Raw genomic sequence first — 10654 nt, forward strand, 5'->3', positions numbered from 1 at the left:
GAGGATGCTCATGCATTTTAAGCTTTCTAATAGATCAGGCTATTGCGTAGTCCAGTATTTAGATTAGATCAATTTAGGACCACATTTCCTTGTTCCACCTGGCACTCTGCCGTGTGCCAACCCTCTCTACCCAGCTTCAGGATCCATTAAACAGCAGATACATGAAGGTGTATGTGCTTTGATTTAGCAGGAATGGTCCCTGATAGAGTTAAATTGACTAATTTGAACAACTGTCCATTTCAAATTGGTTTTTCACAGATTGGTTTGAAAAGCTGAGGACCATGGGGCTATATAAATTCTAATTGGACTCCGTTGGAATTGGGCAAGTGTATCCAGGCTGCAGTTAGCTTTTTGGTCCCTTAGGAACAACTGAGCAACTTCCCTAGAGTGGAAGACCAGAGCCTATTATAATAAAAATCCCATAGAAAGGCCAAGGCAAAGACATCTCTCTCAAGAAATGTGCAACCCTGTGCCACTACAAGGTGACATGGTCAATATGAAAGCCCTACAGGGATTCACCAGGGATTGTTGCTGCTGTGATATGATGGAGGCGTGAGACCAGAGGAGAGCTAGCTTTGACACCTGGGAACACACAAAAAAGGCAGAAACAAAACAAACTGCATTTTTCACTCATTATTTGACCTTCCCGCTAAGTGTAAATGCAACATGTGTTATTTTTTATGTGATATCCTATGTCCAGCTATGTGCACTGCTACACTTGCAAATAGCCTTAAGAGGCCTGACATGCAAGTCTCCTAAGATTTACATGAAGGCATCCATTTATAACATACCAGGTTCTTATTTGTGGGGCAACAATGTTTTAGACATATTATACCCCAAGGGGGGGAATTGTTATAAGAATTTTTAGGTCACTCTCATATTTTGTTGTTTAGTCGTTTAGTCGTGTCCGCCTCTTTGTGACCCCCTGGACCAGAGCACGCCAGGCACTCCTGTCTTCCACTGCCTCCTGCAGTTTGGTCAAACTCATGTTTGTAGCTTCGAGAACACTGTTCAACCATCTTGTCCTCTGTCGTCCCCTTCTCCTTGTACCTTCCATCTTTCCCAACATCAAGGTCTTTTCCAGGGAGTCTTCTCTTCTCATGAGGTGGCCAAAGTATTGGAGCCTCGGCTTCAGGATCTGTCCTTCCAGTGAGCATTCAGGGCTGATTTCCCTAAGAATGGATAGGTTTGAGTCTCCGCTCCTCCACATGCAGCTGCTGGGTGACCTTGGGCCAGTCACACTTCTTTGAAGTCTCTCAGCCCCACTCACCTCACAGAGTGTTTGTTGTGGGGGAGGAAGGGAAAGGAGAATGTTAGCCGCTTTGAGACTCCTTAAAAAGGGAGTGAAAGGCGGGATATCAAATCCAAACTCTTCTTCTTCTTCTTCTTCTTCTTGCAGTTCATGGGACTCTCAAGAGTCTCCTCCAGCACAGGGCCACCCAATTGAATATAATGAATGGGAAAGACTATGGACAAAAAATATAAATTTTACAGCATGTTACCTAATAAGAGAGAACTATATGAAAATGTATCACAGGTGGTACATGGCACCAGAAAGGCTTGCAAAAATGAATAAAACATATAATAATAAGTGCTGGAGATGCAAGATAAGGAACCTTCTACCATATGTGGTGGACATGCCCCGAAACTGGGAAATGTTGGAGCATGATCCATGAAGAAATAAAGAAAATATTAAGAATATCATATAGTAAAAGGCCAGAGGTGTTAATGGTTTCAGAACTCACAGAGTTAAAGAGTTCTGGTGACGTCTCTTTCCTGAGGCGTGGTTAGAAACACTTAAGGGAGGGGTTTGACTCCGTGTGTTTCAGTCTGACTCTCGGACGCGATGCGAGAGGGAGAATGTGTCAGTTCTCGCCAGGTCTGAATTTATGATGTTATTCTACATGATTAAAGACAAAGAGGAGATAAGGACTGCCTTGTGTCTGCTCTGATTTATTCCACACGTGCTGCACTTTGCTTCTCACCGCTGTGTTTCGCTCTGCTACCGGCAAGAGAAAGAGGCCTGAGGAGGACTTTTGCAGGAGGCACGGATAGCTTGCAGAGTTTCGCAACGGAAGTGTGCCAGGCTCCATGTTCAGTCTCTGTGTACACTCTTGTCCGGTGTAATCCGAAGAGGTTATGGAAGCTCGCCAAAGCTTTGAAGCATTGCAGGAACGTCCCACGTGTGGGGGAAGCCAGCAGGAAAGTTGCTGGGGTCCAGCTGGAGCTCTGGAGCTGTGTCTTTGAAGCTGGAAGGAGCTCGCTGGGAGGAGAAGCCGATCTGCCGGAGCCGGGAGACGTGAGTAAGCTCAGCCCCCGGGGGAGGAGGAGATGGCTCAGTCCCAGGAACACGGCTTTGAGCTTAAGCTGCCGTGTGCGAAACTAACTCTTAACTCGTGGTTAGAGTGGAGTTACTTAGCAGAGTTGTCCCTAGTTGGAGCCAAGCTCTGGGAAACAGTCACGCCGATGTCTACGTCAGCTGGGGCGGTTACAAGCCAACGTGAAGCTGAGGAGCGTGTGCTTACTTTTTTGGCTGAGAACGTCAGTGCTGATTTGAGGCCTATAGTTCTGGATGCAAGGAAGCCTGAGGTCGCTTGGGTAGCTCTCCAGGAAGCGTGTAAAGCTGGGGGCACAGGCAAGGGCCGGGAGATGGCTGCATCAGGTCAGGAAGAAAGGCAAGAAAGCACGGAAAGCCGGTGCACAGCTGGGAAAGGCTGTGGGACCCCTGAGGGGGGCGAAGGGACTGTTGCCACTGCTGCTGCTGCTGCTGGTTTAGCAGAGTCTAAAAGCTGCGTGGGTGATGCAACATGTCTGCGTGAGGAGCTTGGAAAGAGGCAAGCTGCTGGGGGCCCTTTACCCATCACTGGGGGTGCAGGAAAGCGTCCTGGGAGCCCTGTGAGCAGTGGGGGGGCGGTGAGCAGTAAAAGCTCAGAGAAGCCTCTTTTTCCAAAGGCTGCCAAGAGTTGTTTGCGTCGTGAGTCGAAGCCTGGGAAACAGGACAGTACTGAAGGCTTCAAGGCCAGCCATCTGCTGCAGAGGGAGATACGTGCTGCAGAGCTGTCTGGGAAATCCGAGATAAGTCCAGTCTTCAGAGGAACGCAGGATGCTGCGGTTACGGACGCTGTCAAGGACAGGTGCAGCCAGACATTTGTTGGCATGGCAACGCTACAGAGTAATGCCAGCAGGGACACAACTGTGAAGTGGGTGTTGGACTCAGGAGCGAGTCATCACCTGATAACGCCATCTGCTGGGGAGCTGCGGAATTGCAGGGCTGTTTCGACTGGAATGACTTGTAAATTAGCTGACGGGACAAAACGAAATGTATCTAAAGCAGCAAATGTCTATGTTTCTGTTTTGCAGGCGGAGCTGGAGTGCTTCATTGTACCAGGGATGAAGTGTTGCCTGTTATCGGTTTCTGCTCTGGCGAAGCAGGGATACAAAATTTGTTTTGAAAATAATACCTGTTCCATTTTCAGAGGGGGGAGGCAACTTGTCAACGTGGAGAGCAAGGACAATCTCTTTGTTCTGGAAACACCTCTGGAGGGTGGTGGGAATGCAGGGAAAGCACAGGCGCAGTGTGCTAGTGTTCCCAGCCATGATTCATGTGTTCATGTATGGCACAAGAGAATGTCTCATGCTTGTCTGGAGGATGTTAAGAGGTTGCCAGGCTGCACCAAAGGTTGTAAAATCACGCCATGTGAGGGATCCCTAGTGTGCAGGGCATGCAACAAGGTTCAAAGGTGCAGGTTTCCCGGGGTAAAGAGGGTAACCACAAAACCTTTTGAGTTGATTCACACAGACCTTACAGGACCAATGAAGTGTGAGAGTCTGGGTGGGGCCAGGTTTCTGCTATTGTTATCGGATGATTTTACTCAGAATTTATTGTCTTTTTCTCTCAGGTCGCAGAGAGAGGCGGCGCAACTCATCCAGGATTGGGTTGCGGAGGTGGAACTAAGGTTCTCCACCAAGGTGCAAGCGTTCAGGAGCGACCGTGGGTCACAGTTCACTGGGTCTGCTCTGAAGGAGTTCTTCAAGGAAAAGGGAATTCGTCACCAGGTGACGGGTGCAAAGTCTCCTCAAGAGAGAGGCGTGGCAGAGCACAGGAGTGAAGCACTGGCTGAAGTTGTCAGGGTTTTACTGTGTGACTCTGGGCTGCCTCAGAGCTTTTGGAGTGAGGCTGGGAAGTTTGCCAGCTTTGTTTTTAACAGGTCCTACAATCACGATGTAGGTGACACACCGTATTTTCTGTTGCACAAGAGGAAGCCACAGGTGCATTTCTTCCGTTCGTTTGGTTCCAAGGCTTCAGTGCCAATACCAACAGCGCAACGGAAGGAGGGTGGTCCTAGGTACCAGGACATGATCTTCTGTGGGTATGATCCTGCAACAAATGGGTGGAAGTTTGCATACCCAGAGGGTGATCAGACCACGCTGCTGGTCAGCAAGCATGCTGAGTTCTTTGAGCAGGGTGGTTGGTCACAGCCTAGGTATGGTTCTGATTTTCTCTCAGAATGTCTGTCCGATTCTGAGGGGGAGGAAAGGGAGGAAGGAGAGGCAGAGGCGGAGCCTGTTGCTGAAGACCAGGTTGCTGATGATGGTCAAGCACAGGGGTGGGTTTCTCCACAGGTTAAGAGAGAACCCAAGAGTGAGCCTTCATCTCCTGTTAGCCAAGTGCAAGAGGCCCGAAGACGCAGCAAGTCAGAGGGGGAGTCTTCTGAGCTTGCTGGAGACACACTTGCTGACCCCAGTGGGTCAGGAGGAGCGCCCGAGGTTGTGCTCCGGCGGTCAACTCGGACCACAAAGGGGATTCCACCGGAGAGGTTTCAGGTCACCAGTGTGTGGGTTGGTTTCGCACAGTGTGATTCTGGGAGTGTGGAAGGGATTCAACAATTGCCTGGGATAGATGCCAGTGGGAGGCAAAAGGCAACGGGAGGTGAGTTGAACTCAAAGAGGTCTGTAAATAGGGGTTCACAGTTTCCCTCAGGATTCGTGACGAGAGGGGGTGTTAATGGTTTCAGAACTCACAGAGTTAAAGAGTTCTGGTGACGTCTCTTTCCTGAGGCGTGGTTAGAAACACTTAAGGGAGGGGTTTGACTCCGTGTGTTTCAGTCTGACTCTCGGACGCGATGCGAGAGGGAGAATGTGTCAGTTCTCGCCAGGTCTGAATTTATGATGTTATTCTACATGATTAAAGACAAAGAGGAGATAAGGACTGCCTTGTGTCTGCTCTGATTTATTCCACACGTGCTGCACTTTGCTTCTCACCGCTGTGTTTCGCTCTGCTACCGGCAAGAGAAAGAGGCCTGAGGAGGACTTTTGCAGGAGGCACGGATAGCTTGCAGAGTTTCGCAATGGAAGTGTGCCAGGCTCCATGTTCAGTCTCTGTGTACACTCTTGTCCGGTGTAATCCGAAGAAGAGGCATTCCTTTTAGGAATTTTAAATGATGATATTCCAAAAGACAAAACTATTTTTTTTCTTATACGCAACGTCTGCATCAAGAATCCTGGTGGCTAAGTACTGGAAAGGGAATCAGTTACCCACTAGGGGAGTAAGCTCTCGGAATACTTAGAATTAGCCAAATTGACAGATATAATAAGACAAAAACCAAAAAGTGAAGTAAAAAAAGAATAGGAGTGCCTAAATGAATACCTCAAAAATCAAGGTTCGAGGGCAGAAATCTGGCTGAGTCTGGAATAACCTTGTGAAGTGAAATGATATGAAAGAAGGATTTATATCTAGATGTTAGGATAGAGAGGATAAAGAAAGTAGGAAAACAGGAACACAGAATGAGAGATAAAGGAGCTGCTGTGGGATTGGTGGATGTCAATGTTTTAGTGTTTATAATATTAACCTGTAAAATATGGATTTGTTTGTTGTTTTGTTTTTGTTGTCTTTTTTAGTTTTCGAATGTTGATTTTTGTGTGTTGTGTATTGTTATCTTTTGATATCTTCCATGTTGTTGTTGTTGTGTGGAAAATACTAATAAAATTCATTTATTTTTTAAAAAATAAAAAAATAAAAAAAGAATGGATCGGTTTGATCTTCTTGCAGTCCATGGGACTCTCAAGAGTCTACTCCAGCACCAGAATTCAAAATCATCAATTCTTCGGCGATCAGCCTTCTTTATGGTCCAGCTCTCACTTCCATACATTACTGGGAAAACCATAGCTTTAACTATACGGACCTTTGTTGGCAAGGTGATGTCTCTACTTTTTAAGATGCTGTCTAGGTTTGTCATCGCTTTTCTCCCAAGAAGTATTGGAAGACACAAGATCTACCCACTCTGGAAGAATGGCAGATGAAAATGATGGACTACATGGAATTGGCGGAAATGACTGGCAGAATCCGTGACCAGGGAGAAGAGTCGGTGGAAGAAGATTGGAAGAAATTTAAAGATTATTTACAGAAACATTGCAAAATTAATGAATGTTAGAGTGATGTTGGATTGAAGTTAAGTGGCTTCTAGCTGTACAGGTTTTAAAGTTATAAATATATCAAGATTAAGGATTAGGATTAAAAAGGTTAAAAGAATGGAAAAATTGGTTTTTAATAGGTAAAAACTTAATGTTATAATATATTAAGATTAAGGATTGGGATTAAAAAGGAGGGAAAGAAATTGCTGGACTAACAAACTGAATTGGAATACAAAAGAGGGAGGTATGAGGAGGTCCGGAAAACAAGTAAACGTAAAAGAAGTCATGAAAAGACGGAATTGTTTTTAACTGTTTTTTCTTTTTTCCTTTTGTATTTTGTATTGTGTATTTTTCTTTTTATTCTTAAATTTTTCTTTTCTATTAATGTGATTCTTTTTTTGTGAAACTTTAATAAATATTATTTTTTTAAAAAAAGGATCCTACTAGATGGACTAATTACAAGACAGGAGGTGGAAAATGCAATAAACTCAATGCAACTTGGCAAGGCCCCGGGACCAGATGGTTTATCAGCAAAATATTACAAGACACTGAAAGATTGGCTTATTCAGCCATTGCTAGAAGTTTGCAATAAGATTATAGGAGGGGACAGAGCACCTGAAACCTGGAAGGAAGCTTATATTTCTCTGATTCCAAAACAAGATCAAGATAGATCTAATGTAAAAAAATATAGACCAATCTCTCTACTTAATGTGGATTATAAATTTTTTGCTAATATATTATGGAATTCATTCATTATGGAATGAAATCAAGAGAGATGTAGAGATTTGGTCGAATTTAAAATTGTCATTAATGGGCCGGATTTCTGTGGTTAAGATGAATGTATTGCCAAATATGTTGTTTTTGTTTCAAGCCAAGATTCAAAAGGAAGAAGGGGATTCTCCCTGCCAGATCTGAAAATTTATTTTGAGGCTGCAGCTCTTTGCTGGGTTAAGGAATGGATACAGCTAGATGATGCGGATGTTTTAGATTTGGAGGGATTTGACAATGTGTTTGGATAGCATGCTTATCTATGGTATGACAAGGTAAAGACCCATAATGGTTTTAAAAATCATGTAATTGGAAATCATTATATAATGTTTGGATAAAATACAAAGAGCTGTTAGAGAGGAAAACACGCAGATGGCTTTCGCCAATGGAGGCAAAGGCCCAGAAAAAGTTAAATATGTAAACCAAGTGGTTGAGATATTCTGATCTGTTACTGGAAGATAAAGAAGGATATAAACTAAAACCATTTGATCAAATTAAAGATAAAATAAATTGGCTACATTACCACCAGATTAATGAATTGTATAAATTAGATAAGAGAAACGGTTTTACTTCAGAAATTGTTTATGTGAACGCACAGCCGGTTACATCTTGTGTGTTTGTCCATTCCAGGAACAGCATTCCTGACCCAGATGTTCACAGGAAGTCCCTCAGATGATTCCCCTTTCAAACAGATCCCATCTCTCAGAGCATGTAAACCACATGAGTGGAAAGACCCCTGTGCCACTTACAGAAATAGGACTATACTTCTTTCTACCACCTTTAAAGTAAACGTCTATGTAACGAAACCTAATCGACCCAAGTCTGCCTTCCTCCACCAACCTGAACTTCCCTCTTCAAGCCAAAAGACAACACTTCCCTGTCCCCGGGTGAAACCCCCTGGCCTTCCATTGGAAGAGCCGCCACCACTCTAGTGGCATTTACCTCCGCGCAATGTAGGGACTGACTGAGTGGGGGGAGAGATGCATTCAGCCTCGGACACTTGGTGGGCTCTGAAATGGCCGTGCAGGCCAGATTCACGACCCTGGAGGGCTGGATTCGGCCCGTGGGACATAGTACGAGGACCCCTGGCCTACACTGACTGGCAGCAGCTCCCTAGAGTTTCAGGCAGGGATTTTGTCCAGCCCTGGCAGGAGATGTCAGGGGTTGACCCTGGGACATTCTGCATGCCAAGCAGATGCTCTAGGGCTCCCCATATTTCCCTGCACTTTCAACATTATGCTATTAGCAACCGTGGAGATTCCACCTCTCTCTTTTAAAAGGAGAACACTCACCTGATCAATTTTAATAGTAATAATAATAACAATAATAATAGTAATTATTATTTATACCTCACCTATCTGGCTGGGTTCCCCAGCCACTCTGGGCGGCTTCCAATAAAATATTAAAATACAATAGTCCATCAAATATTAAAAGCTTCCCTAAACATAATAACAATAACCATCCATTTTCATTCCATTGAATTAGCAATTAAGCATTTCTGGAAAGGGAAATGGCATACTTTTGTAGCGTGCATAAGTGTGCATAAGAAAGTATTACTCATTTATGATGAGAATAGGATTTATTTCTTTTGAACCTCGCATGGTTCCTCCTTGGCAGCCAGTGCAATGGTTTCAGCAGGGCTAGAACTCAGGACCCGCTGCCTTGAGGGACATCTAAGAGCAGTTGGGCAGGGAAAGGTCTCCCTTGGGAGGTGGTGGACTCTCCGTCCTTGGAGGTTTCTCAGGAGAGGTCGGACGGCCATCTGCCATGGATGCTTTAGCTGAGATTCCTGCATTGCTGGGGGTTGTAATAATAATAATAATAATAATAATAATAATAATAATTTATTTATACCCCGCCCATCTGGCTAGGTTTCCCCAGCCACTCTGGGCGGCTTCCAATCAAACACTAAAATACAATAACCTATTAAACATTAAAAGCTTCCCTAAACAGGGCTGCCTGTTTAGGGAACTAGACCCGGCCCCCTCTTGCTTCGGGCTGGACTAGATGACCCTGGGATCCCCTCCTATCTCTCCACTCCTGAATTCTAGGAGGAGCTTCCTTGCCTCCTGCAAAGCCCTTTTCCCTGCAAGCTCTTCCTCTGGTTTCACCCCCAAAAGGATATCTGGGCATTGGCGGAGCCAGGGGGGCAGCTGCCCCCCTTAATCCATAAGAAATAATAATAATCTGAGAGAGGGCTGAGCGAGGGAGGAATCGGCTTTGCAAGGGTTAAAGGGAAGTGAGCTGCCTTCCTAGAGAGGCCAGGAAGCAAGGGGGGGCAGGTCCTCCAGAGCCAAGGCCCCTCCCTCCCCAGTCCTTTCCTGCTTTGGGGTCTCTCCTGCAAGGGCTGCCTCGCTGTCCCCTCCTGGGATCTGGTGAGTCTCCTCTCTCTCTGGGATCTGGTGGGGGTTCCAGGGCTGCAGCAGGGGAGGGTGCCTGGGGGGCCTGATCTGCTCATGTGGGGGGGGACCCCAAGTCAGGGAGGAGAGGGTTCTGCCAGGGAGGGGCCAGGTCTGCCACGCTCTCCTTCCTGCAGATCAGAGGATCCCAAACTCATTTGGCCCTCCGCTCCCCCCCCTTTCAGAAAAAATCTCCCTTCTTTAAACAAAGGAGTCCCTGGGACTTGTGGAAACATGTGCAAATGGTTTTCCAAAGCTGGAGGAGGAGGTGGACTAGACCCCCCCCCCAAAAAAAGGTGGGAGAGAAAGGCCAGGAATAAAGAGAGGGATCCCAGCCCAGAGTCTGACTGCTGCATTGCAGACCAGTTTCCCGGTGTCTCCCAGGGCAGCTCCCCACGGAGGCCACTGCAGCAATCCCCTCGCACCCAGAGCATGGCATCCCAGGACCACATCCTCTCTCTGCCCCAAAGGGATTGTTGCTGGAAAACCACCTGGAAATCAGCGCTGCTACTCACTGAGCCTCCAGGGACCTTGGCATCAGTGGCTGTGTGTGCGTTAATAATAATAAGAATATAAGAATAAAAAAATTACCCTCCTAAATTTCAAGGGAGATGTCTTTGGCCCTGCCCACTTGGCCCTCAGGGGGTTGGCCAGATACATACCTGGCCCTCAGAGCAAAGAAAAAGGGACCCCGCCCCAGAAGTCTATTCTGAGAGTGGCAGAGAGTCCAAGTGCAAGAAAAGGAGACGGAAGCAGCGGAGTGGGTGTAGGTGTGGGGGGCAACTCCTGAGGACCCCCACTAGAACCAAGCATGCATTTTTCACAAGATAGAAACAACTCGTTTGTCAGTAGGTTCCAATGTCATGAATTGTCTGGAAGGATGGAGAAACCAGGTTGATTAATCTCTCAGAAATCCCTTCAGTTGCCTCCACATTTTGCATTGCTAGAAGGCTAGAGACTTGTTTCTTCTCTTTCAAAAAGATAGCTCATGGTCTGGGATGTGGTGCAGTCATGCTTGCTCAGGGAACCATTCCCCCCCGCCCCCCCGTCCTACAAATTCTGTAACAGAACAATGT

The 10654-nt window shown here is 46.2% G+C and overlaps 1 protein-coding gene across 1 annotated transcript in view; it reads left to right on the forward strand.

The window, feature by feature from the left end:
• Positions 1–9437: 9437 nt before the first annotated feature.
• Positions 9438–10654, forward strand: part of LOC308475144 (uncharacterized protein) — a 174169-nt gene continuing 172952 nt past the window's right edge. Inside the window, exon 1 of the mRNA XM_081002097.1 lies at positions 9438–9554. The gene's annotated coding sequence lies outside the window, so the exon portion shown is untranslated. The remainder of the gene's footprint in view (positions 9555–10654) is intronic.

This window comes from Podarcis pityusensis (assembly GCF_964106645.2).
Source record: "Podarcis pityusensis genome assembly, chromosome: 4".
NCBI classification, from domain to species: Eukaryota; Metazoa; Chordata; class Lepidosauria; order Squamata; family Lacertidae; genus Podarcis; species Podarcis pityusensis.